Here is a 27448-nt window from a genome sequence, read left to right as displayed (position 1 = left end):
GGGCGTCCGTGACCTCGCTACACAGAATCGCTGCCTGCTGCTCAAGATGCTGCACCGGCTCCACGCAACCTCCTCGTCTTCGAGATGGCCCATGTGGGTGTGGGCGGAGCTCGACGGTCGCTCCCTTCTCTCGCCAACAGCCAGCAGGAGCGCAGGGGAGCACGGCAAGGCGCTGGCACGGCTGCTCCCGCTGTACCGCGGGATCACCAGGGTGACGGTGAGCGATGGGAGGCGGACGTCCTTCTGGCTCGACTCCTGGCTCCCGTGTGGGCCTCTCGCGGTCGCTCTCCCGGTGTTGCACTCGCACACGACGATGAAGGAGGCCACGGTGTGGCGGGTGCGTGCGCGCGGCCTGGACAGTGTGCTGGTGCCCAGGCTTACCTCTGCCGGCGCCGTGGAGCGGGCTACCCTTTTGGCCCTGATCGGCGATAATGCTACGGGGCTTGGCGACGACGAGTGCAGACCAATGCTGTGCTCAGACGCGCGTGGGAGCCTCGTCACGGCGGCCGTCTACGCCCTGGAGAGATTCGGGGGCGTGCAGGCGTCGTTCGCGGCGTTCCTCTGGGGGTGCGCGGCTCCCTCCCATGTTCGTTTTTTCGGGTGGCTCCTGGTCCAACGACGGGTCAACACAAGGGACGTCCTGTTGCGGAAGACCATCATCACGGCGGAGAGAGCTTCCTGTCCAGTCTGTTCGAGCGAGCTGGAGACGGCGGATCACATGGTGTTCGAGTGCCCTTTCGCCCGATCTTTCTAGGGGGCGGTGGGGGTCGATGTGGCCGACAAAGGTTATCAGGTGGGCACGCTCCAGGATCTCGACGTCCAGGGGGTGGTCGGGGATACTGCGTGCGCTACCTTCGCTCTTCTGTGCTGCTGGCAGCTATGGAAGCACAGGAATGCCGTGGTCTTCCGTGGGGCGGTGCCCTCCCTCGCCCGTCTTCTCGCTTGTTGTAGGGAAGACTCGGCCCTGTGGCGAGGATGACTGAAAGTAGCTGAACGCGCGTGCGTCGAAAGATGGCTGCAGGTGTTCTCGCACCCTGGGAGGTAGCCTGCGACGTGTTTGTGTGGAATGTGTAATCCCCCCCTCTCTCTCTCCCTCCCATGTAAAACTCTCTATCTCCCCCCCGGGTGTGAATCTAATAAAACAAGAAAATTCAGGTGGAGGGCTTTGCCCCTCCCCCGGTGACCTTAAAAAAAAAAGATAGTGTTTTATGCTGAAAATATTGTAAAACAACAAAAAAAAGTAGAAAGATGGATGTTGGGCCAGAGGACATAATACCATAGTTTTTAAATAGCCGGCTATAGCGCCCGCTATAGCTTTTTAGCAGGGTGCCGTTAAATGGCCGCCTTTACAAATAGCCGGCTATAGCTTGCTATAGCCCGCTATAGCTGATTTGGTGGCTCGCCGCTAATTTTCATAGCCCGCTATTTAAAACATTGCATAATACAAGGGAAAAGACCACACACCAACGCAGAAAACCCATCGAGTCCCTCCGGCCACAGCAACATGGCCAGTTTTTTTGTGCCCTACCTAGCTACTTCTTCTCGTAAGTTCCAACAGCTATCCCCGTCTCATCATCATGGAGAGCGGATCGTCATCATCCCCGCCATCGCCATCGTCTGCTGACCAGCTGGCGTTTGCCATTAACGCCTTCAACACAACTATGAAGGAGCACTTCAACTACGCCGAAGGCGAATGCCGAGATAAGATCGAGGCATGCCTTGTCGCGTGTACGAGCCAGGGGCCAGCGCCGGACGCCGTGGCCTGCGATAGCACGCGCAAGGCGATGGCAGAGTGCATAGCCAATGCAGCCCGCCGCTTCTTGGAGGGGCGGCAGGAGGGAAGCTCCAGCTGATTGATCCACGCCGGCCGGCTGGCCTAGTTAGCATTATCGATACTACTTCCTCCGTTTTTAAATATTTGTATTTTTAGAGATTTCACCAAATGACTATATACAGAGCAAAATGAGTGAATCTACACTTTAAAATATGTCTATATGTATCCGTATGTGGTAGTCTATTTGAAATCTCTAAAAAGACAAATATTTAGGAACGGATAGAGCAGTAGATTAATTTGACTTTTTCTTATGAAGTAGTAGTATAATACATGCTTGTTTTAGATTGTTGTTATTTGTTTTTGGACGAGTCGTCTTGTGTAGTTAAGCACTCTTGCTGAATCCGTGTTGTCGCTCTGTGACGCTTTCATCATGTCTAACTTTTTATACACCATAGTTGTGATCCATGATTGGTTTAATTATCCTTTGCCAGTCCCATAACCAAAAGATTAAATTGGTTTGCGTTTTAGCCATGATGCATGCTACTCACAGACCAAGATGGCAGCCGGCGACGTCATCTACGGCCTGCCTTTTTGTCCACCATCCATGGCCATGCTGTTGGACCTGTAGCATTAGCTTTAGCTTCCATGAGCCTAACTGTAACTACCAAATTTTGCTCAATCCAGCACACTTGTGGCAACCCAGCCTTTATTATGGGAGGATCTTGGTGTGGGGTTGCCTGCTTCACTTTCCACATTCTTGCTGCACGAAACTATGTCGTCCGCCACAGCCCCATCGACTTTGAAGGCAATGTGATCACTATAGAGCCTGTTGAGCATGCTGACCGTGCCATTGTCGTCTTCACAGATCTTGAGGAGATTGAGGTCTCCAAATTCCCACACGAACTCTGGCACAACGATAGCATCCGTTTGGCTCTGGCCTTCCTCGGTGACGTCTGTGCCGTGGATGACTTCTGTCTTCATGGCATAGATTACACCTCTGTCCGCGCCCTTGTTCTGCTCTAGGCTGGCAAGCAGCTCCACCTGGCATTGTCATCCAGCTCCCTCCCATCAATGAGATCAAAATAGCAAAAGTGGTAGAAGTATCCCGCTGGCATCATGGCGAGGGCGTCAATCCCTTCGGTGGTGAGTCCTCTGACGGTTACTCTGCTCCGCTTTCCTAGCGTGGCTCCCCACGTCCTCTTTCTCCCGACCGCATCGCTCCGATGGTCTCTGCCGTTAGAGCTGGCTGGCTTGCGGATCCCACCTACGGTGGCAGCAGGCAGGTCGCTCACCATGCTGACAGCGGTTCACGTGTGCTTCCTGTCTCTCTTGGCGGCGGCACGGGCGAATCTGCCCTGTCGTCTGCTCTCCCACCACTTGGCACTGTGCGCCAACCCCTTATCATCTCTGACAACGACTCAGCTGGCTCTAAGGACATGCATGTCCCTCTTCTGCATTGCGTTGTTGGGGACTCAGTGGACGCGGTGCATGCACCTGCTGGCTCTTAGCTGACCCCACCTGTCATCCGCCCGGTTCATCAGGTCGGGCATGTTGCTCCACCAGCACCGCCCGTTGGCCTGGCGGATGCTGCACTGTGTGCGCCGTCAGGCACGTCCGCTTTTTCTGCGTTCGTGCCGCCGGCACTCACCCCTGCTTCCTTTACCTCATTCACTTTCTCTGCTGGAGAATCGTCACATGCAAATGGTAACTCCCCCTCCTACGCTTATTCTATCAACTCCATTAGCCATTGTTGGCAATACTCTGACATCTGCCACGACGGACGCAGCTCTCTCTCTCTCTCTGGGATCTTGACACCCACGAGAGCACCATACGCAAGGAGCGCCGCAGGACATCTCGTGACCACTCCTACTCCAAAGACAAGTTGCGCCGTAGTGCGCGGCTTGCCGGCAAGGAGCCCAAGTACTCTCCCATGATCACCAAGGCCATCAAGGCCAAGGCTGCTCGCCTCTCTACTGCGGACGTGGACACAGCCATTGATCGTGCCTTCTAGGATGCACGCCTCGACGCTGCTGATGGCCCTCCTGCCTCTGCTGAGAACTGGCCACCATTGCGCTGCTCTATGGCGCCGATGACGGCCACGTTGCAGCTATCCTTGGCTCCGAGGCCTCTGCCTCCGGTGAGGAAGATGCACCATGATCCTCATCCCAGGCATGCTCTGCCCCTCGGCGTCGGGGCACAATCGGACATTGTCGCCCGTCTCTGCTACATCTTACGTGCTAAGTGTGTCGTTGCTCTTTTGTTTGTCGTGTCTGCTGTCACTAGGCCCAGTACTATCCTCGCGTCACTATGTAACTTTTGCTCTCACAGAACTATTGTACTCTTGCTTATCCAATCGGTGTATGAATCATCCTAATGAGTAATGCTGCAATCTCTAATTGCTCTTGGAATGTACGTGGCTTGGGTGACGATGCCAAGTGCTCCGACGTCCTATCTGAATTGATCGCGATCAAACCTCACACTGCCCTCCTACAAGAATTAAAACTCGATACTTACTCCAACACCAAACTAAGATCATTCTTACCACGTCACCTCGACCAAGTTTTCTCATTACCCGCCATTGGCACGGCTGGCGACACTATTTCTGTCGTTAACACAACTTCTCTCCAACTTATGTCGTACACTCAACTCACCTTCTCCTCCACCCTAATTCTAAAATCAATGGCATGTGCTCGCAACATTGCCATTACCAATATCTACGCTCCCTATGCACGGGCGCTCAAACAATCCTTCCTGGATGAGCTCCTAGATATCTCACAACCAGATGATTCTCCTTGGTTGATTGTTGGATACTTCAACCTCCTTCGCTTCCCCTCCGACAAAAACAACAATACCTTTCAGCAGTCAGAGGCCAATGCGTTCAATCAAACCCTAGATGGCCTAGCTCTTATCGAGCTGCCACTCCTTGATTGCCAATTTACTTGGTCAAACAATAGAGAAACGCCCACCTTAGAATGGATCGATCGCGCTTTTTTTAATCTAGATTGGGCCGATGCCTTTCCTAACACATCTCTATCTTCGCTCACATGATTCACGTACGATCACTTCCCTCTCCTCATACAGGTCACTACAATGATCCCTCGGTCCAACTTTTTCAAATTTGAGCCTGGTTGGGCCAATTTCCGTCCATGCAATGATATTGTTAGGAAATGCTGGGCCCCAACCCAGCCCACATCAGCCAGTTCGGCCGCCACCCTTGCTTCCTTGCTCAAAAAATCACGGGCCTGCCTCAAAAAATGGGCATGCTCACGCATCCCTACACCTCTCCGCGAATCTCATTGCAATACATCAATCTCTGCCTTTGACCATGCCGAGGAATCTAGGGCTCTCTCCCAATCAGACCTCCTCACTCATAAGATGATCATCTCGATCCTTAAATGCACAATGCAGGAGAAAATGACATATTGGAAATGGCGTGCTAAAGTTTCACGGGCCATCCACGGTGGGGAAAACACAAAATTCGTCCACATGTCTGCCTCCCAACGTTTTAGGAAGAACAAAATCTTTACACTCACACGGGATGGTAATGACTTCACCTCTCACCAACACAAAGCCGAGATCTTACGGGATTTCTCCGTCTCCCTAATTGGTACACCAGCAAATATATCTTGGGCCTTTGACCTGAATGCTATCTACCCACGGCATGTTGCCGGCCTTCACGTCCTTGATGAGAATTTCTTGGAAGATGAAATGAAGCTTGCATTCTTCCAAATGAACCCCAGGCCAGCCCTGGGCCAAACGGCTTTGGGCCCTCCTTCTATAGAACATACTGGCCCACAGTCAAACGCATCGTTCTTCCCTTCTTCTCCCAATTTCATCAAGGCATGGCAGATACATAACGTATAAACCGTGCTCACATTGTCCTCCTTTCAGAAAAGGATATGCCAACCTGACCCGACGACTTCAGACCCATCTCACTCCAGAACTGCCCTATCAGAGCTGTCGCTAAACTCCTAACCTCTCGCCTCAAACCGCTCAAACCTATGCTTGTTCATGGTAACCAGACTGGGTTCATCTCTGGCAGGAATATTGCTGAGAACTATGTTTTTGCAGCAGACCTCATTAGCTCTCGTCACACACGCAAACGACCAATCATGGTCTTTAAGATTGACTTTTGAAAAGCCTTCGATTCCGTGGCATGGCCTGCCCTAGACAGGACTCTGCTCGTTTGTGGATTCCCCCAAACCTTCCGCAACTGGATCCAAAACATATTTCACACGGGCAAACCTGCCATCCTCTTGAATGGTGTCCCAGGCAATTGGACCGAATGCAAGAATGGCATGTGGCAAGGTGACCCGGCTTGTCCCTACCTTTTTCTCATCGTCGCTGACCTACTCCAACAGCTCATCTTCCAGAACTCAGAGGATGCTCTCCACCACCCCATCTTCTCTCACTTACCTCCCACCGTTCTCCAGTACGCCGATGATACGCTCACCATTGATGCTGCCTCTCCTGTCGCCGCCGCAACTCTCAAAGTAATCCTAAACAACTTTGCGCAAGCTACATGCCTGACCATCAACTTCTCCAGAACCACACTAGCTACTATCCACACAGATGGCACCATGGCCACTACCACTGCCCTTGCCATGGGCTGCACCCGTTCCCCCTTCCCTCAAACTTACCTTGGCCTACCTCTTGCCCCAACCAAACCTCCATCCAATGCCTTCGCTCCTTTGATAGAACGCTCTCGCAAATTAATGACGGGTTGGCGCGCCAAACTGCTAGACAAAGGTGATCGTCTCATCCTCATCTCTGCGGTTCTAGACTCCCTCCTTACCTACTTCATGTCGGTGTTTCACATCCCTAAAAAAGTCCTCAAAACCATCTACTCCCTACGAAGGGCCTTCTTTTGGGCGGGGGAAGATTCTTGCTCAGGAGCTCAATGCTTTATTGCATGGAAAAATGTGTGTGTACCTAAAAGTATGGTGGTTTAGGGCTAAAAAACCTGCATGTTCAAAACAATTGCTTACTCATGAAATTTGCAGCCAAGGCCCTATCCTCTGCACCGGCCCCTTGGTTGGAGTGGCTAGACCTCCAACACCCAAACGCACTTGTCTCCTACTCTCCACAAACCTTTTTTTTTGCCGCACCATACCACAGCAAATCCCCACCCTACAGACAATCTCCTTTGTCTTAACAAACAATGGCTCACATACATACTTCTGGCTTGACACTTGGTTGACCCCAACACCTCTAGCTACCACCTTCCCCCACCTCTTTTCACAATCCAACCTAGAGCTAGTTAAAGTGGCTAATATTTTGCGTTTCGGTATCGAAGCTAACCTCCGTAATTGTCTCTCCCTTATGGCAGAACAAGAGCTTGTTTCGCTGTGGAAGACCAAAGGTTCCTACATCGAGGTCTTCACTTCTCCACCAAACATGCGTACGGTGCCCTCATGGATAGGCCGTACAACGATCGCCTTGCCCCTCTCATATGGTGTTCCAAGGCTCCACGCTAACTCAATTTTTTTGCTTGGCTACTCTTAAAGGATCGTCTCAACACTAGGGTCAACCTCGCCCACAAGCATATCATCTCCTCAGACATATGCCCTCGATGTGTTGTGCTACCTGAGGATTCCATGCACCTCTTCGTCACCTACCACTTGCCAACCGGATTTGGCAGCGAATTGGTAGCATGCCTCAGATCGACGACATCGCTGAGCTTTGGGATATTCCACTGCCTCATCACCTTCCCCAAAAAGCATGGTCTCTGATTCTCACGTCACTACTATGGAAGATATGGGCAACGCATAATGATATGTTGTTTAGGAGTGTTGATCAATGTTCTGTCATAACCCTCAGGGCCCTTATTGCTGATTTGGACTTTGGTCACACCGTCTCATGGAGACACGTGACAAGGAGGACGTCTTCTCGTGGAGTTCCTACCTCTCTGCATGTTGTGTCGTGCCTATGTAATTTTGTACTTGCTGCCTTGGCAGCCTTTGAGTAATATATTTAGGTGGGGAGCTCCCCAGTGATTCTCAAAATAAAAAATGGTCAATCTACCTGTATGTAAGCAACAATGTGTATCACATGTTTTGTTCCGGATGAAACATCTGTCTAAAGTAGTATCGCCCATTGTTCCAGCCAATCATGTCTTGCTCCGGATGAAAGAAAGTTGACAACTATCGATCATAAGTGGAAATTATCAAAGGCTTGTCAACGTCGTATCAATGGGCCCCTGTAGGCCCGCATACAAGACATCTCACCAAGTAGAAGCGTGTCCGTGGAGCAGGTTGTGGTGGTGGGCGGGTACTGCATTGGAAAAGGAAAGGAAAAGGAAGATGAGGGAGCAGGGTGCACACATATGAATCATGCCTGACAATGTAGCTAGCTCACTGCTCACTGCCACGCCCAGCTACACATACGAGATGGGAGGTAGATGAACAGTGACAAAGAAACTAGCTAGGTATATATATAGCGGTAATTAGATAAGAGTGAATTCCGGTTTTTACTCCCTATTTTGACATTGTTGACACTAATTACCCTATTTAGCAAGATTTCATCCGTTTTACCCCATTTAGCAAAAATGTTGCCACAATTTACCCCATTTAAAATTTTGCGCGCATTCTGACCGGTCGGTCACAATTATCAGGACCAACTGGCAATGCCACATTAGTGGTTTTCCTAGCTATTTTTCTCACTGCTGATCTGGGCCGAGCAGGTTCTCCCGACGGGCTTGGCTCGATGGATGTCTCTCGCGTCACGTCCAACACACAACGCCCAAGTTAGCCATGCGCCATTGTCGCCTCCGGTGGCTTCTCGTTTGGGTTGCTCGCCCCCAATCAAACATGCAAACTGATTTCCTTATAAGCATCAAATTCCTCTAGCATGTTCATCATGACTGCATCATCTGTCAACTCAAACATGGAGTTCCCATTGGCCCCCTTCTTCTGATAATAAACGTTGTCCCAAAGGGTTGGAACCCAATTCCTTCATCTTCTCCTTTATATCAAAATAACTAATGAAATCCCTTTTAATCATCTCTGGCTCTGGATTCTTGTATCTACAAACATGTACAATTTTCCTAACACTGCACATCTCGGTTGCCATCTGCTTTGTTCAAGAAAAATAAAAATAAATTAGTGGCTGCAATCATAATATACTCTAATAAGGTAAACAAACATGTTTCAGCATGCATCGTAAGATACAAAACTCCAAAATTCCTTTACAGCTAGCAATTAGCCACACATGCTATCACTTGTACATGTATTAACACTCTTCCGGTCAACATATTTGCTACCTAGATATTCAGATATGTAGGTGCTTCAGAGTTATAGTAAAGTAATATATTGACACCAGTTTAATCTAATCTACAGAACCATGCATAGTTAAGGCCGTATATGCATGATAGCTGAAGAAAAAGATACATGATGTTAGATTATATCAGTAACAATTGCTCCTATAATTTATTCAATGGTAATATGCCATGCTGCTCAAGTACAGTCGTCCCATCAAAATACTTCAAACCAGAAATGAGTTCAGTAGCACTAGTACAGCGACGTGCTATACAAACGGTTTTTAACCCCTTTCCGCGACAGCGTTTGGAACCATCACCAAGTGAGTATGATAGGGGGGTCCTTCCCGCACGACCCAGAAACCGTTGAGGATAGGCCCTCCTGGCTCACTGGCTGGGGCAAAATGAGCTCGTGTGCGATCTGGCGGGGCATCGAAACCCAATTGTTTCCGTTCATATGTACATCCCACACGGTGAATCCCAGAAAATCATTTTCGTTCATATGTATATCACACACAGTTCTTTGTGTGGAAACGTTTGTGTAAGGTGGCCTAACGCAAACAGTTCGCTGCCGGAAGCCGTGTGTGATTGTTAGTTGATCGAACACGCCTACTTTCTAGAAACCGTGCGGGTTGTTTGAGTTCATCTCCCATGGTGTTGCCTGAGTAACCGCCTGCAATAGAAAACCCAAATAAGCAGGGTAATTAGCCTATTACTGATAATCCATGTACTAATCAAATTGATATTTCTTATAAAACACACCAGATATTTCATATCCGTATAACAGCAACCCGGATTTCATAATCGAATTACATCAGATAGCTTCGGCACTCAGTTACGCCATTACACAACAGCACCAAGTTTCACATGCAACATCAAAAACCTTTGGAAAGTAGCATCATACACGGTAAATAGACAGATGAATCTCATCTGGGAAACTGCAGAAGCGGAAGGCAAATATTGAGCATTCAGTGATGTTGAATGTCCTTGCAACTTTAGGCCACTGACTATGGATAATTGCCCGCCCAACCTTCGTCCTCTTTAGCAAGACTTCAATATTGTACCGTGGGTGTTGAATGAATACCTTCCTCGCCTCTTGACCGTGCAGGTGATTTGAGAGGTAATCATCGGTGAACTGCTTTTAAAAGTACTGAAAACAAAGATATGCAGAAATCACTGTTATAAATTTTGAAATGGCACAAGGGGTAAAAACAAGGTAAAAGAGTTAGTACCATCCTATAGTTGACTGATGCCTTCTTCATTGTGCAAACAAAGATCTTGCTGTTATTTGTCGCAAGTTTCTTCATCCTAACAATCTTTCTGAGTTTCTTGACTTGACTGATATTCATGGACATCTCATTTCCCCATATGCAAAATGGGTCGAACAGTGGGTCTAAGCCTCTGATAGCAGGACCTACATGTGCAAGACCAAATTATAAGAAACTTAAATATTAGAATCATTCTTGCAACTGCACAATAATGTGCTATTAGCCAAAGGACCATGCTTGAACAAACCTCGATGGTAAACCGCAATGTCTCCCATTGTTTCCCTGCAACACACATAAGGAAGATCTTGATCAGGTTAACTGAGAGTTGCTATACTATCAGTAGAATATGTATTGAGTAAAACCAAATTCGATTGGTGTCACATGCATAACAATACAAAATTGTACCCACAGCAAATGAAAATCAAATTGCAGAACTGAAACAAACAGTTAAATGGACAGCAGACCAAATGAACCAAAATAGTTAACTGAGCACGACATTGCAGAATAGAAACATGTAATAGAAGATAAGACAGTTAACAAAACAAAGAATGCTTGAAAACAGTATTACGAAATGTAGCAATTGTTGGACCAAAGTGTTAACTGAACATTACATTTCAGAGGACCAAACTATTAATTGAACATCAGATTGCTTATTAACATTACAGAGGACAAATCACTAGAAGGCACTGGCGGTGACCTCGAGAAATAGCACGAACTGTATTTTAAAGTAGACAACTGCGTGGCGGTGTCGACGGTGGCCTCAAAGACGAGGTGCTCCTCCAAGATCTGGCGGTCGGCACGCATGGCAGCCATAGCGTCCTCGTGCGCGCGTGTGGCCGCCTGCTACTGAGCTCCACATTATGTGTGCAGAATAGCTGTGTGCGGCGCTTAATTGGAGGAGGGGGCGGTGATTTCGGCGGAAGGTGTAGCGCCGTCGGTCGGGGCACGTGGGACGGGAAAGGAGGAGGATGGTGTGGGTGGGGTGTGCATTACCTGACCATATCGACGAGGCCACGCAGCAAGAAGAAGGGTCGCCGGCGAGGAGGCCGCACAGCAAGAAGAAGGGTCACCGGCGAGGAGGTGGCACTGCAAGAAGAAGGGTCGCAGGCGAGGAGGCGGCGCTGCAAGAAGAAGGGTCGCTGGCGAGGAGGCCGAGCTGCCAGTAAGCAGCAGTGAAGGCTTGAACTTGGAAAGCAAGGAGGAACAGTGGAAATGTGGCTTTTGGTGGGAGGGAGGGGGCGGGGAGATTGATATTTCCACGGTGGCAAAACAAATTCGCTCGGTACCGCGAGAAACTGGCGCGCAAGTGTGGTTCAAGCGGGGGCGGTGGACTATAGACGACGAAGCTTCCTACGTAAGCCAGACAAGACGGTGCGCCAAGATATGCTATATCGCATCCCACACAATTCTTTCTAGTAAACTGTTTGTGGTATACCTGATTTTCCATTATGTTTTGAAAGACAAAATGGTGTTATGGAGGGAAAGGATGGTGTTTGAATTGCTAGAACATTTACGTACAGTGAACATGCAACTAGTAGATGAGTGTCGTGTTTAAATTTGGAATTATTTTGGGTTCGTTTGGAATTTTTATGCATTAATTGAGTTTCTGGGCATTTAATTTGCATAATTCAAATTTGAACTACAAGCACATGCTCCAGTGCAGCAAAGTTTGCTGAAAAATCACATGTTTGTCTTTGGATGAATTTATAGGTCCCATGCAAGAAATGGGAATGAAATTCAAACATCCGGGCGTCGTGGCTCGGCCGAAAAAATTGAGAAACTTGGTTTTGTAATTCCTGTAAATCCAGAACACGCCTGAAAATCATGAAACTTGGCATGGTGTCCTGACATGGCACCAACATGCAGCGGTAATTTTTTGGCCGAATTGGGATACGCTTTGGTGTAAGCTTCTTGCAAACCGGAGCTTCCCTCAAGAAGGCCCGTGGTTACAAGAGGGAACGTGTCACCTCCGTGTGTGAAACAACATACGTACACTGCCTTCTCCCGCCTTAATATTTTTACACAGGCAGATTAGACCAAATAGAAGTATCGTGCTAAATTTTGGAATTATTTTGGGTTCGTTTGGCCTTTTTTATTCATTAATTGAGTTTCTGGGAATTTAATGTACATAATTCAAATTTGAAACACAAGCACATGCTCCAGTGCACCAAAGTTGGTTGAAAAATCACATGTGTGTCCTTGGGTGAATTTATAGGTCCCATGCAAGAAATGAGAATGAATTTCAAACACCTAGCATCGTGGCTCGGCCGGAAAGATTGAGAAACTTGGTTTTTTAATACTGTAAATCCAAAACACGCCTGAAGATCATGAAACATGGCATGGTGTAATGACATGGCACCAACATGCCGCGGTAAATTTTTTGGCCGAATTCGGACAAGCTTTGGTGTAAGCTTCTTGCAAACTGTAGTTTCCCTCAAGAAGGCTTGTGGTTCCGAGATGGAACGTGTCACCTCCGTGTGCGAAACGACATATGTACACTGCCTTCTCCCACCATAATTTTTTCACACAAGCAGATTAGACCAAATAGAAGTAGTGTGCTAAATTTTGGAATTATTCCGAGTTCGTTTGACCTTTTTTATACATTAATTGAGTTTTTGGGCATTTAATGTGCATAATTCAATTTTGAACTACAAGCACATGCTCTAGTGCACCAAAGTTGGTTGAAAAATCACATGTGTGTCCTTGGGTGAATTTCTAGGTCCCATGCAAGAAATAGAAATGAAATTCAAATATCTAGGCGTCGTGGCTCAGCCGGAAAAATTGAGAAACTTGGTTTTCTAATTCCTGTAAATCCAGAACACGCCTAAAAATCATGAAACTTGGCATGGTATCATGACATGGCACCAACATGTTACGGTAATTTTTTTGGCCGAATTGGGACAAGCTTTGGTGTAAGCTTCTTGCAAACCGTAGCTTCCCTCAAGAAGGCTCGTGGTTGCGAGTGGTAACGTGTCACCTCCGTGTGCGAAACGACATACGTACACTGCCTTCTCCCGCCTTAATTTTTTACACTGGTAGATTAGACCAAATAAAGTATCGTGCAAAATTTTGAAATTATTCCGGGTTCGTTTGAACTTTCTGATACATTAATTGAGTTTCTGGGCATTTAATGTGCATAATTAAAATTTGAACTACAAGCACATGCTTCAGTGCACCAAAGTTGGTTGAAAATTCACATGTGTATTCTTGGGGTGAATTTCTAGGTCCCATGCAAGAAATGAAATTAAATTCAAACATCTGGACATCGTGCCTCAACCGTAAAGATTGAGAAACTTGGTTTTTTAATTCCTGTAAATCCAAAACACACCTGAAAATCATGAAACTTGGCACGGTGTCATGACATGGCACGAACATGCTGTGCTAATTTTTTTGGCCGAATTGGGACAAGCTTTGGTGTAAGCTTCTTGCAAACCGGAGCTTCCCTCAAGAAGGCTCGTGGTTCCGAGAGGGTACGTGTTACCTCCGTGTGCGAAACGACATACGTACACTACCTTCTCCCGCCTTAATTTTTTACATAGGCAGATTAGACCAAATTGAAGTATCATGTTAAATTTTGGAATTATTCTGGGTTCGTTTAGCCTTTTATATACATTAATTGAGTTTTTGTGCATTTAATGTGCATAATTCAATTTTGATCTACAAGCACATGCTCCAGTGCACCAAAGTTGGTTCAAAAATCACATGTGTGTCCTTGGGTGAATTCCTAAGTCCCATTCAAGAAATGAGAATGAAATTCAAACATGTGGGCGTCGTGGCTCGGCCAGAAAGATTGAGAAACTTGGTTTTTTAATTCCTTTAAATCCAAAAGACGCATGAAAATCTTGAAACTTGACATTGTGTCATGACATGGCACCAACATGTTGTGCTAATTTTTCTGTCCGATTTGTGAAGGCACACACATTAACAATCAATGAAGTCATTTTGGAACAAGTGTTGTCACGTTACAAATCAGAAACACAAGTATTATTGAAACCGTGGACGTTCTACTTACCAATTACGTGCTGCCACGCGTCCCTTTTTTTATTGGCTAGGAGGTGCCGTGCGGGGTAGCTATTTGAGTAGGGGAGGCGTGCGATAAGACCCCTGCACGTGCTCATCGGGAGGAGAGCCCTTTGAGATCTACCCACCGCGCACCTCCCTCCCAACGTCTCCATGAATGGCGCCCGAGCCCCTGTTCTACGGCGTGGCTATATGTCTCAGTGGACTGAGATTTAAGAGAGACAAATGAAAATCTGAAAAGATAGTTTTGCACAGGTCTTGATGTAAGATCCGACGGACCTATATAGCATCGACTGCGACTTATAGCAAGTATGATGTGAAGGAAATATGCCCTAGAGGCAATAATAAAGTTATTATTTATTTCCTTATTTCATGATAAATGTTTATTATTCATGCTAGAATTGTATTAACCGAAAACTTCATACATGTGTGAATACATAGACAAAAAGAGTGTCACTAGTATCTAGCTCATTGAATCAAAGATGGTTAAGTTTCCTAGCCATAGACATGAGTTGTCATTTGATTAACGGGATCACATCATTAGGAGAATGATGTGATTGACCTGACCCATTCCGTTAGCTTAGCACATGATCGTTTAGTATTCTGCTATTGCGTTCTTCATGACTTATACATGTTCCTATGACTATGAGATTATGCAACTCCCGTTTACCGGAGGAACACTTTGTGTGCTACCAAACGTCACAACGTAACTGGGTGATTATAAAGGTGCTCTATAGGTGTCTCCAAAGGTACTTGTTGGGTTGGCGTATTTCGAGATTAGGATTTGTCACTCCGATTGTCGGAGAGGTATCTCTGGGCCCACTCGGTAATGCACATCACTTAAGCATTGCAAGCATTGCAACTAATGAGTTAGTTGCGGGATGATGTATTACGGAACGAGTAAAGAGACTTGCCGGTAACGAGATTGAACTAGGTATTGAGATACCGACGATCGAATCTCGGGCAAGTAACATACCGATGACAAAGGGAACAACGTATGTTGTTATGCGGTCTGACCGATAAAGATCTTCGTAGAATATGTGGGAGCCAATATGAGCATCCAGGTTCCGCTATTGGTTATTGACCGGAGACGTGTCTCGGTCATGTCTACATAGTTCTCGAACCCGTAGGGTCCGCATGCTTAAAGTTTCAATGACGGTTATATTATGAGTTAATATGTTTTGATGTACCGAAGGTTGTTCGGAGTCCCGGATGTGATCACGGACATCACGAGGAGTCTCAAAATTGTCGAGACATGAAGATTGATATATTGGAAGCCTATATTTAGATATCGGAAGTGTTCCGGGTGAAATTGGGATTTTACCGGAGTACCGAGGGTTACCGGAACCCCCCGGGGGTTTAATGGGACATAGTGGGCCTTAGTGGAGAAGAGGAGAGGCGGCTAGGGCAGGGCCGCGCGCCCCTCCCCCTCTAGTCCGAATAAGACAAGGAAAGGGGGGCGGCGCCCCCCTTTCCTTCCTCTCTCCCTCCTCTTTCCCCCCTTCTCCTAATCCAACAAGGAAGGGAGGGAGTCATATTCCCGTTGGGAGTAGGACTCCTCCTGGCGCGCCTCCTCCTGGCCGGCCGCACCTCCCCCCTTGCTCCATTATATACGGGGGCAGGGGGCACCCCAAACACACAACAATTGATTTGATCTTTTAGCCGTGTGCGGTGCCCCCCTCCACCATAGTCCACCTCGATAATAATGTAGCGGTGCTTAGGCGAAGCCCTGCGTCGGTAGAACATCATCATCCTCACCACGCCGTCGTGCTGACGAAACTCTCCCTCAACACTTGGCTGGATCGGAGTTCGAGGGACGTCATCGGGCTGAACATGTGCTGAACTCGGAGGTGCCGCACGTTCGGTACTTGATCGGTCGGATCGTGAAGATGTACGACTACATCAACCGCGTTGTGCTAACGCTTCCGCTTTCGGTCTACGAGGTTACATGGACAACACTCTCCCCTCTCGTTGCTATGCATCACCATGATCTTGCGTGTGCGTAGGAATTTTTTTGAAATTACTACGTTCCCCAACATGATGAATATAAGGACGATGACAGTGGATAATAATTGTCTTACATATTTAGGAACATAATTATGCGGCAACGCCTGAAGTGCACAAGGGCAAAAGAAGAAGGAAGACAACTATCTGGCTCGCTGATCTCTAATTTCTTGATGCGTTACTGCAGGCCGCGGGAACTACTCTCCGCGGCGAGCGGCGGTGAGCTCTTTCTTGTCCTCAAGATGCTGCTTGAGAGCATACACGGATTCCTCCACAAGCCTTCTGCGCTCGATGTGCAGCATGGCATTCTCGTCCATAAGTTTCTCGACGATGACGCGGTCCTCTTCAACAAGGCAGTGGTCTCCTCCTGCTGCTCCACACTTCCGACGATCTTCCCCCTCAGCAGGTCGCACTCGGACCGGAGCTTCGCATTGCTCTCAATTACTTGCCGGATGACGCCGGTAGCCTGTTCAAAAGAGGCTTTCATGTCGTCCTACAACGTCGCCCAGCCGGAGATCTGATCCATCTGGCCATGGACGATCGCATGCATGCGCCTGTAAGAGTCCTCGCCTGCCCGCGAGTCATTTTCCCAGGCCGCCGCGGCGTGGGAAGACATCTCTGCTGCATTCGCGGCACGGCGGGACATCTCTTCTGCTTCCGCGGCGCGGCCGGACCAGTCTGCTGCATCGAGGGCGCGACGGGACCTCCGTGCTGCTTCGGCGGCGCGCCGGGACCTCTTTGCTGCTATGACCGTGTTGGGGAACGTAGTAATTTCAAAAAAAATCCTACGCACACGCAAGATCATGGTGACGCATAGCAACGAGAGAGGAGAGTGTCGTCTACGTACCCTCGTAGACCGTAAGCGGAAGCATTATGACAACGCGGTTGATGTAGTCGTACGTCTTCACGATCGATCGATCCTCAGTACCGAACGTATGGCACCTCTGTGTTCAGCACACGTTCAGCTCGGTGACGTCCCGCGCACTCAAGATCCAGTAGAGCTTTGGGGAAGAGCTTCGTCAACACGAAGGCGTGGTGACGGTGTTGATGAAGCTACCGACGCAGGGCTTCGCCTAAGCACCGCTACGATATGGCCGAGGTGGATTATGGTGGAGGGGGGCACCGCACACGGCTAAAAGATCAATGATCAATTGTTGTGTCTCCAAGGGGTGCCCCCTCCCCGTATATAAAGGAGTGGAAGAGGGGAAGGGGGCCGGCCTCCTATGGCGCGCCCCATGAGGACTCCTACTCCCACCGGGAGTAGGACCCCCCTTCCAAGTAGGAGTAGGAGAGGGGAAGGAAGGGAGAGAAGGAAAGAAGGAAAGGGGGGCGCCGCCCCCCCTCCTTGTCCTATTCGGACTAGAGGGGGAGGGGGCACGCGGCTGCCCTGGCCGCCCCTCCTCTTCCCCCACTAAGGCCCATTAGGCCCAATATACTCCCCGGGGGTTCCGGTAACCCCCCGGTACTCCGGTATATGTCCGAAACCTCCCGAAACACTTCCGGTGTCCGAACATAGTCATCCAATAAATCAATCTTTACATCTTGACCATTTCGAGGCTCCTCGTCATGTCCGTGATCATATCCGGGACTCTGAACTACCTTCGGTACATCAAAACACAAAAACTCATAATACCGATCGTCACAGAACTTTAAGCGTGCGGACCCTATGGGTTCGAGAACTATGTAGGCATGACCGAGACACGTCTCCGGTCAATAACCAATAGCGGAACCTGGATGCTCATATTGGTTCCTACATATTCTACAAAGATCTTTATCGGTCAAACCGCATAACAACATACGTTCTTCCCTTTGTCATCGGTACGTTACTTGCCCGAGATTCGATCGTCGGTATCTCAATACCTAGTTCAATCTCGTTACCGACAAGTCTCTTTACTCGTTCCGTAATACATCATCCCGCAACTAACTCATTAGTTGCATTGCTTGCAAGGCTTATTATGATGTGTATTACCGAGAGGGCCCAGAGATACCTCTCCGAGAATCGGAGTGACAAATCCTATTCTCGATCTATGCGAACTCAACGAACACCATCGGAGACACCTGTAGAGCACCTTTATAATCACCCAGTTACGTTGTGACGTTTGGTAGCACACAAAGTGTTCTTCCGGTAATCGGGAGTTGCATAATCTCATAGTTATAGGAGCATGTATAAGTCATGAAGAAAGCAATAGCAGTAAACTAAACGATCAAGTGCTACGCTAACGGAGTGGGTCATGTCAATCACATCATTCTCCTAATGATGTGATCCCGTTAATCAAATGACAACTCATGTCTATGGTTAGGAAACTCAACCATCTTTGATCAACGAGGTAGTCAAGTAGAGGCATACTAGTGACACTATGTTTGTCTATGTACTCACACATGTATTATGTTTCCGGTTAATACAATTCTAGCATGAATAATAAACATTTGTCATGATATGAGGAAATAAATAATAACTTTATTATTGCCTCTAGGGCATATTTCCTTCAGTCTCCCACTTGCACTAGAGTCAATAATCTAGATTACACAGTAATGATTCTAACACCCATGGAGTCTTGCTGTTGATCATGTTTTGCTCGTGGAAGAGGCTTAGTCAACGGGTCTGCAACATTCAGATCCGTATGTATCTTGGAAATCTGTATGTCTCCCACCTGGACTTGATCCCGGATGGAATTGAAGCGTCTCTTGGTGTTCTCGGTTCTCTTGTGAAATCTGGATTCCTTTGCCAAGGCAATTGCAGAAGTATTGTCACAAAAGATTTTCATTGGACCCGATGCACTAGGTATGACACCTAGATCGGATATGAACTCCTTCATCCAGACTCCTTCATTTGCTGCTTCCGAAGCAACTATGTACTCTGCTTCACACGTAGATCCCGCCACGACGCTTTGTTTAGAACTGCTCCAACTAACAGCTCCATCGTTCAATATAAACACGTATCCGATTTGCGATTTATAGTCGTCCGGATCAGTGTCAAAGCTTGCATTGACGTAACCATTTACAACGAGCTCTTTGTCACCTCCATAAACGAGAAACATATCCTTAGTCCTTTTCAGGTATTTTATGATGTTCTTGACCGCTGTCCAGTGATCCACTCCTGGATTACTTTGGTACCTCCCTGCTAAACTAATAGCAAGGCACACATCAGGTCTGGTACACAGCATTGCATACATGATAGAGCCTATGGCTAAAGCATAGGGAACACTTTTCATTTTCTCTATATCTTCTGCAGTGGTCGGGCATTGAGTCTTAGTCAACTTCACACCTTGTAACACAGGCAAGAACCCTTTCTTTGCTTGATCCATTTTGAACTTCTTCAAAACTTTATCAAGGTATGTGCTTTGTGAAAGTTCAATTAAGCGTCTTGATCTATCTCTATAGATCTTGATGCCCAATATATAAGCAGCTTCTCCGAGGTCTTTCATTGAAAAATTCTTATTCAACTATCCTTTTATGCTATCCAGAAATTCTATATCATTTACAATCAACAATATGTCATCCACATATAATATTAGAAAGGCTACAAAGCTCCCACTCACTTTCTTGTAAATACAGGCTTCTCCATAAGTTTGTATAAAACCATATGCTTTGATCACACTATGAAAACGTTTATTCCAACTCCGAGAGGCTTGCACCAGTCCATAAATGGATCGCTGGAGCTTCCACACTTTGTTAGCACCCTTTGGATCGACAAAACCTTCTGGTTGCATCATATACAACTCTTCTTCCAGAAATCCATTCAGGAATGCAGTTTAGACATCCATTTGCCAAATTTCATAATCATAAAATGCGGCAACTGCTAACATGATTCGGACAGACTTAAGCATCGCTACGGGTGAGAAAGTCTCATCGTAGTCAACCCCTTGAACTTGTCGAAAACCTTTCGCAGCAATTCGAGCTTTGTAGACAGTAACATTACCGTCAGCGTCAGTCTTCTTCTTGAAGATCCATTTATTCTTGATGGCTTGCCGATCATCGGGCAAGTCAACCAAAGTCCACACTTTGTTCTCATACATGGACCCCATCTCAGATTTCATGGCCTCAAGCCATTTTGCGGAATCTGGGTTCACCATCGCTTCTTCATAGTTCGTAGGTTCGTCATGGTCAAGTAACATGACCTCCAGAATAGGATTACCATACCACTCTGGTGCGGCTCTTACTCTAGTTGACCTACGAGGTTCAGTAGTAACTTGATCTGAAGTTTCATGATCATCATCATTAGCTTCCTCATTAATTGGTGTAGGTGTCACTAGAACCGGTTTCTGTGATGAACTGCTTTCCAATAAGGGAGCAGGTACAGTTACCTCATCAAGTTCTACTTTCCTCCCACTCACTTCTTTTGAGAGAAACTCCTTCTCTAGAAATGATCCATTCTTAGCAACAAATGTCTTGCCTTCGGATCTGTGATAGAAGGTGTACCCAATAGTTTCCTTTGGGTATCCTATGAAGACACATTTCTCCTATTTGGGTTCGAGCTTATCAGGTTGAAGCTTTTTCACATAAGCGTCGCAGCCCCAAACTTTAAGAAACGACAACTTTGGTTTTTGCCAAACCACAGTTCATAAGGCGTCGTCTCAACGGATTTCGATGGTGCCCTATTTAACGTGAATGCAGCCGTCTCTAAAGCATAACCCCAAAGCGATAGCGGTAAATCAGTAAGAAACATCATAGATCGTACCATATCTAGTAAAGTACGATTACGACGTTCGGAGACACCATTACGCTGTGGTGTTCCGGGTGGCGTGAGTTTCGAAACAATTTCGCATTGTTTCAAATGTAGACCAAACTCGTAACTCAAATATTCTCCTCCACGATCAGATCGTAGAAACTTTATTTTCTTGTTACAATGATTTTCCACTTCACTCTGAAATTCTTTGAACTTTTCAAATGTTTCAGACTTATGTTTCATTAAGTAGATATACCCATATCTACTCAAATCATCTGTGAAGGTGAGAAAATAACGATACCCGCCGCGAGCCTCAATATTCATTGGACCACATACATCAGTATGTATGATTTCCGACAAATGTGTTGCTCGCTCCATTGTTCCGGAGAACGGCGTTTTAGTCATCTTGCCCATGAGGCATGGTTCGCAAGTACTAAGTGATTCCAGAAGTCCATCAGTATGGAGTTTCTTCATGCGCTTTACACCAATATGACCCAAACGGCAGTGCCACAAATAAGTTGCACTATCATTATCAACTCTGCATCTTTTGGCTTCAACATTATGAATATGTATATTACTACTATCGAGATTCAACACAAATAGACCACTCTTCAAGGGTGCATGACCATAAAAGATATTACTCATATAAATAGAACAACCATTATTCTTAGATTTAAATGAATAACCGTCTCGCATCAAACAAGATCCAGATATAATGTTCATGCTTAATGCTGGCCTTAAATAACAATTATTGAGGTTTAAAATTAATCCCGAAGGTAGATGTAGAGGTAGCGTGCCGACGTCCATCACATCGACTTTGGAACCATTTCCGACGTGCATCGTCACCTCGTCCTTAGGCAATCTTCGCTCAATCGGTAGTCCCTGTTTCGAGTTGCAAATATTAGCAACAGAACCAGTATCAAATATCCAGGTGCTACTGCAAGCTCTAGTAAGGTACACATCAATAACATGTATATCACATATACCTTTGTTCACCTTGCCATCCTTCTTATCCGCCAAATACTTGGGCAGTTCCGCTTCCAGTGACTAGTTTGTTTGAAGTAGAAGCACTCAGTCTCAGGCTTAGGTCCAGACTTGGGTTTCTTCTCTTGAGCAGCAACTTGTTTTCCATTCTTTTTGAAGTTCCCCTTCTTCTTCCCTTTACCCTTTTTCTTGAAACTGGTGGTCTTGTTGACCATCAACACTTGATGCTCCTTATTGATTTCTACCTCCGCAGCCTTTAGCATTGCGAAGAGCTCGGGAATTGTCTTATCCATCCCTTGCATATTATAGTTCATAACGAAGCTCTTGTAGCTTGGTGGAAGTGATTGAAGAATTCTGTCAATGACACTATCACACTAGTAGAAAAAAGGGCTTTGGTTCAGGCCGGGTCAGCCCATTAGTCCCGGTTCAGTCCAGAACCGGGACCAATGGGGGCACTGGTCCCGGTTCGTGAGGCTTGGGGCCTGCCGGGCCTCGTGGGGGCATTGGTCACGGTTCGTCTGGGCCCTTTGGTCCCGGTTGGTGGGACGAACCGGGACCAATGGGCCTCGCTCCTGGCCCACCACCATTGGTCCCGGTTGGTGACTTGAACCGGGACCACAGACTGCCCTTTAGTCCCGGTTCATGCCACGAACCGGGACCAATGATGTGCCTATATATACCCCTCACCCGCGAGCAGAGCACTCCAGTGCTCTGTTTTTCTCTGGCCGGCGAGGGGAGTGCTTTGTGGTGCTCTAGCTCACCTCCTATGCACATGAGGTGTTCGATGAAATGCCTGAGCCACACTAGTTAAGCTTTCTCCTCTCGAAGCTCGACCTCAAAGCTCCATTTTCCTCGAGATTTGTCTAGGTTTAGCGGCCCGTCACGTCCCATTCCCGTCTTCACCGCCGTCGATCGCCCGTGCCGATCTCGTCGCCGGCACCACCGTGGTGAGCCTCTTGTTCTTATCTTCTTTCTGAAAGAAAAAAATTCTTACTTTAGATAGATACTTGTCTAATTTTCTTACTATTTTATTGCTTGTTATTATATAGTGCGATGGTTTTGGTATCCGCCCCCGTCGGCCCTCGTCCTGTCTATGATTCGGATGTGGTATATATTATCTTTATAACTAGTGGTTCATTTATTGTTTATGAAAATTATGCCGACCAACGTGACATAGATTTTCTTTATCTAGGAGGTATGTGAACCGGAAATTCCAACCGACCCTATTGTCGAGAGGTTAAATTTAGTTGAAGAAGAAAACAATTTCTTGAAGGAAAAAATAAAAAAATTGAGGAGGAGAAGATGATATTGGAGTTGCATGTTGCGGATGTCGTCGATGATCACAAGATCAAGATGGATGCAATGCGCTTGAAGATTAGAAAGATTAGAAAATATGCCATTCATACCGAGGCTTGGTATCATTATGCCGTTGGATCAATTGTTACCTTGGTTGGGATTATGATCGCATTTGTTTTCGCATTGAAATGTTTGACATAGTTTCAATGTGTGGTTTAATTAATTAGATGCTCTGGAGAGCTATATGTTGTTAGATGAGAACTGTGTATGTACTTTGGTTTTAATGCGATGATGAACTTCTATTAATTTGTTCACTTAATTATCTATTCATGATGTTCTGTAATGGTTTTTGACACACTTAATTATATATAATGCATGCAGATGAACCGGCAATGGATGTACGGTGACAGACACACCTCCAAGTACATTAAGGGCGTGCATGATTTTCTCGAAGTGGCTGAGGCAAACAAGCAGAATGGTTTTATGTGTTGTCCATGCCCTAAATGTGGGAATGAGAAGTCTTACTCTTACCGTAAAATCCTTCACACCCACCTGCTTTACAAGGGTTTCATGCCACACTATAATGTTTGGATGAGGCACGGAGAAATAGGGGTTCTGATGGAAGACGGCGAAGAAGAAGAGGACGATGACAACTATGTGCCCCCTGAATACGGTGATGCTGCAATGGGGGAAGCTGCTGAAGATCAAGAGGAACCAGACGATGTGCCCAATGATGCTGCAACGGGGGAAGTTGCTGAAGATCAAGAGGAACCAGTGCCCGATGATGATGATCTCCGCCGGGTCATTGTTGATGCAAGGACGCAATGCGAAAGTCAAAAGGAGAAGCTGAAGTTCTATCGCATGTTAGAGGATCACAAAAAAGGGTTGTACCCCAATTGCGAAGATGGCAACACAAAGCTCGGTACCGTACTGGAATTGCTGCAGTGGAAGGCAGAGAATGATGTGCCTGACAAATGATTGGAGAAGCTATTGAAAATATTGAAGAAGAAGCTTCCAAAGGATAACGAATTGCCCGACAGTACATACGCAGCAAAGAAGGTCGTATGCCCTCTAGGATTGGAGGTGCAGAAGATACATGCATGCCCTAATGAATGCATCCTCTACCGCGGTGTGTACAAGGATCTGAACGCATGCCCGGTATGCGGTGCATTGCGGTATAAGATCAGACGAGATGACCCTGGTGATGTTGACAGCGAGCCCCCCAGGAAGAGGGTTCCTGCGAAGGTGATGTGGTATGATCCTATAATACCACGGTTGAAATGTCTGTTAAGAAACGAAGAGCATGCCAAGTTGATGTGATGGCACAGTGAGGACCGTAAGAAAGACGGGAAGTTGAGAGCACCCGCTGCCGGGTCGCAGTGGAGAAAAATCGAGGGAAAGTACGGGGCTGAGTTTGCAGCTGACCCAAGGAACGTATGGTTTGGTTTAAGCGCGGATGGCATTAATCCTTTCGGGGAGCAGAGCAGCAATCACAGCACCTGGCCCGTGACTCTATGTATGTATAACCTTCCTCCTTGGATGTGCATGAAGCGGAAGTTCATTATGATGCCAGTTCTCGTCCAAGGCCCTAAGCAACCCGACAAAGACATTGATGTGTACCTAAGGCCATTAGTTGAATAATTTTTACAGCTGTGGAATGGAAACGGTGTACGTACGTGGGATGAGCACAAACAGGAGGAATTTAACCTGCACGCGTTGCTGTTTGTAACCATCAACGATTGGCCCGCTCTCAGTAACCTTTCAGCACAGACAAACAAGGGATACCACGCATGCACGCACTGTTTAGATGACACTGAAAGTATATACCTGGACAAATGCAGGAAGAATGTGTACCTGGGCCATCGTCGATTTCTTCCGACCAATCATCAATGTCGAAAGAAAGGCAAGCATTTCAAAGGCGAGGCAGATCACCGGAAGAAGCCCGCCATGCGTACCGGTGATCACGTACTTGCTATGGTCAATGATTTAGACGTAATCTTTGGAAAGGGTCCCAACGGACTAGCTGTTCCGAATGACGCTGAGGGACACGCACCCATGTGGAAGAAGAAATCTATATTTTGGGACCTACCCTACTGGAAAGACGTAGAGGTCCGCTCTTCAATCGACATGATGCACGTGACGAAGAACCTTTGCGTGAACCTGCTAGGCTTCTTGGGCGTGTATGGGAAGACAAAAGATACACCTGAGGCACAGGAGGACCTGCAACGTTTGCACAAAAATGATGGCATGCCTCCGAAGAAGTATGAAGGTCCTGCCAGCTACGCTCTTACGAAAGAAGAGAAAGAAATCTTCTTTGAATGCCTGCTCAGTATGAAGGTCCCGACTGGCTTCTCGTCGAATATAAAGGGAATAATTAATATGCCAGAGAAAAAGTTCCAGAACCTAAAGTCTCATGACTGCCACGTGATTATGACGCAACTGCTTCCGGTTGCGTTGAGGGGGCTTCTACCGGAAAATGTCCGATTAGCCATTGTGAAGCTATGTGCATTCCTCAATGCAATCTCTCAGAAGGTGATCGATCCAGAAATCATACCAAGGCGAAGGAGTGATGTGGCGCAATGTCTTGTCAGTTTCGAGCTGGTGTTCCCACCATCCTTCTTCAATATCACGACGCATGTCCTAGTTCATCTAGTCAACGAGATTGTCATTCTGGGGCCCGTATTTCTACACAATATGTTCCCCTTTGAGAGGTTCATGGGAGTCCTAAAGAAATATGTCTGTAACCGCGCTAGGCCAGAAGGAAGCATCTCCATGGGCCATCAAACAAAGGATGTCATTGGGTTTTGTGTTGACTTCATTCCTGGCCTTAAGAATATAGGTCTCCCTAAATCGCGGTATGAGGGGAGACTGGCTGGAAAAGGCATGCTAGGAGCGGACTCAATAATATGCAGGGACGGGCATTCTTGGTCTCAAGCACACTACACAGTTCTATAGAACTCTACCTTGGTGACCCCGTATGTCGATGAACACAAGAACAGTCCGCGCTCCAAACACCCGGAGCAGTGCGACGACTGGATTACATGTGAACACATCAGGACTTTCAGCAGTTGGTTGGAAACACGTCTCAGAGGTGACAACACTGTTTGTGATGAGTTGTACTCGTTGTCCAGGGGACCATCTTTGACTGTATTGACTTACAAAGGATACGAGATAAATGGGAATACATTTTACACGATCGCCCAAGATCAAAAGAGCACCAACCAAAACAGCGGTGTCCGCTTTGATGCAGCAACCGAGAGGGGAAAGGACACATATTATGGTTACATAGTGGACATATGGGAACTTGACTACGGACATGATTTTAAGGTCCCTTTGTTTAAGTGCAAATGGGTCAATCTGTCAGGAGGCGGAGTACAGGTAGACCCACAGTACGGAATGACAACAGTGGATCTGAAAAATCTTGGGTACACTGACGAATCGTTCGTCCTAGCCAATGATGTGGCACAGGTTATCTATGTGAAGGACATGTCTACCAAACCGAGAAAAAGAAAAGATAAGGAAGCGAATACATCATACGATGAGCCAAAGTGCCACATAGTTCTTTCAGGAAAAAGGGACATCGTGGGAGTGGAGGGCAAGACAGACATGTCTGAAGATTATGAAAAGTTTCATGAAATTCCTCCCTTCAAAGTCAAGGCTGACCCAAGCATCCTGATAAACGATGAAGATTATCCATGGTTACGGCGCAATAAGCAAATGACACAAGCGAAGAAAAAGTGAAGACTTTCTCCCGCAACTATTATGATGATACCATGCCAAGTTTGTAACAGACGAGTATGATACCATTGTCCGTTTTATACACGAAGTGCATCCAGTTTTTGCCGTAACCCTCACAACTTTCTTGCACATGCTATGTGGATGAAATGATGATACCATGCCAACTTTCAACCTTTTCAGAGTTCATTTGAAATGCTTTTCAATTTCAGGGTCTTATAGCTCAAAATAATCAATAAATGCATGAAAAATAAGAAATGAAGTCAGAAAGGGTTGAAAATTGATGATGTGGCTTCAAATGGTGCATTTGGAACACACAAAAAGTCAGGAATTCAAATAAGTTATAAAAAATGAAATCCCTTTGTAACAGACGAGTTTCCATATGAAATCCTGATACTTCGAAAGAGATTGTCCGTTTTGTACACAAAGTGCATCCAGTTTTTGCC

General features: G+C 46.7%; 1 pseudogene; it reads left to right on the top strand.

Moving 5' to 3' along the window:
• The first annotated feature begins 23663 nt into the window (after positions 1–23663).
• LOC141026947 (uncharacterized) lies at positions 23664–27008 on the top strand (annotated as a pseudogene).
• Positions 27009–27448: the final 440 nt, after the last annotated feature.

Source organism: Aegilops tauschii, chromosome 1, assembly GCF_002575655.3.
Source record: "Aegilops tauschii subsp. strangulata cultivar AL8/78 chromosome 1, Aet v6.0, whole genome shotgun sequence".
Lineage (NCBI taxonomy): Eukaryota > Viridiplantae > Streptophyta > Magnoliopsida > Poales > Poaceae > Aegilops > Aegilops tauschii.
Note: the sequence above shows the minus strand (reverse complement) of the source record. Positions and strands in the feature narration are given on the sequence as shown.